Below are 1,734 nucleotides of genomic sequence, written 5' to 3' on the forward strand. Positions count from 1 at the left end.
ACCTGAGCGTAGATGTCCATGGGCGACAAATCGCCAGTGAAGGGGTTGCACCTCCTGCTGGCGGTGCAGTGGGCCTATTTATATCTCCCCGACCCACTGGGGGTGGTAGAATGCCCGGGCAAGCTTCGAGGACACAAGATTGTCCATAACGGACCATCAATAATTTATTTATGGAGACACGAGCCATCCATGTCTATGGCTAGTGTGACATTGTGGTGAAATCAGGCGCTCGTCAAAATAATCAAAACGAAGAAACCGGTTTTTTTCCCCACCAGTTTGAACATTTTCATTGAATTTTTTTTTTTTACATAATCTCTTTTATGTTCATATAAAAACACATTTCTATGTAAATGTTACCCCCAAAAAACATTGATTAAAGGCACAAAATAATGTCATTTTTCAGTTTTCAAAGACTCTTTAGCTATTGAAGTTACCCAATTTTGGCAGCCATTTTCTCGCAAATTTCACCACTGTAACCAGGCGATCCCACTTTCTTCAATCACACATATTATCTTGAGTTCTATTCAAGATAAATGGATATTTATGTCAATGGAAGCAAGGTAAATAAATCAGTTTTCAAATGATACCAATAACTCCAGATGCCCAAAAATTGACGAGCGCCTGATTCCACCACGTCGCGACATAGATGTGTTTTCGCCATTGTCCATAACGGTTGTCTGCTTTATATTGTGGGCGGCAGAGACAGCTGTCTAGTTGACAAAACACGAGTGCATGGTAGAGAAACTAACTTGACAGTGTACATGGCAAGCATGTTTTTAATTACCTCATTAGGAACGTGCATTCTAGATCTAGTCATCCCACAACTCCTGACAACGAATTATTTTAGTGCACGGCATTTTAAAAAAGAAGCATAACTGACTCATTCACACATATTTTTCAATTTTGTTTTCTTGATGTGACACAAAAAAGGCGGGAAACAATATGCATTCTATGATTCTGGCAAACAAGTTTTAGTTCTAGTAGAGGTTTTACAGCGCTCACAACTGCATAATAAGGTCATATGAGCACCAAGGGGTGGATGTCAACAGAGAAGTCCTTACAGGGAATCAGACGTACTCTGCTCACCTCTCTAGCTTCAACAGCACAAAGTCTGCTTCGACTATCAAGGCCCCCGGAAAAAGTGGGTCACAAGAGTGTGACAAACATACAAAAGAAGTAGAGGGTACATGACGATAGTATAAGGATTAGGAAAGGAAAAGGCAGCAGTTCCCTACAGTAGCAATTCAGGCACAGTTATGAGCATGACATCGATGAATCAACCCATTTATAATTTTACTGAGCATAAAAACAGGTTAATGTCCCCCTTTTTGAGAATGGCCTAAAGACACTTCGGTCAGTAGCACCACCCCGGGGTGGGGTGGGGGTGGCAAACAAGAGTTTCTGGTTCACGGTTCATGTATGATGGTTCGAAGTGTACTGTATTATCATTGCCTTTTAGCCAACAGCTGATCCAACATACGTTTCCGTTGCATCTTTTAAGAGTTAAATAAAGAGGGGGAAAAAGATAAGGGTTAGGAGGTTGGGGTGTTGGTACTAAAACTTTTTTCGGTTCGTAAACGCACATCCCTGATATAAAGCAGATTCTTGGGGTTTTTTTGTTTTTGTAGAGTGTTTTACCGGGCTCGCAACTGCATAAGGGCATATGAGCGCGCGGGACACACCTAATATTTTCAGTTGGTAGGAAATTTTGAATTTTGCCCGGGTGGCGGCCGA

At 41.6% G+C, this 1,734-nt stretch overlaps 1 protein-coding gene across 1 annotated transcript in view; it reads right to left on the reverse strand.

The window, feature by feature from the left end:
* Nucleotides 1-1,734, reverse strand: part of LOC101851798 (potassium channel subfamily T member 2) — a gene marked incomplete in the record, with an annotated part of 150,852 nt that overhangs the window by 39,493 nt on the left and 109,625 nt on the right.

Source organism: Aplysia californica, unplaced genomic scaffold (genome assembly GCF_000002075.1).
Source record: "Aplysia californica isolate F4 #8 unplaced genomic scaffold, AplCal3.0 scaffold00137, whole genome shotgun sequence".
In the NCBI taxonomy this organism is placed as follows: domain Eukaryota; kingdom Metazoa; phylum Mollusca; class Gastropoda; order Aplysiida; family Aplysiidae; genus Aplysia; species Aplysia californica.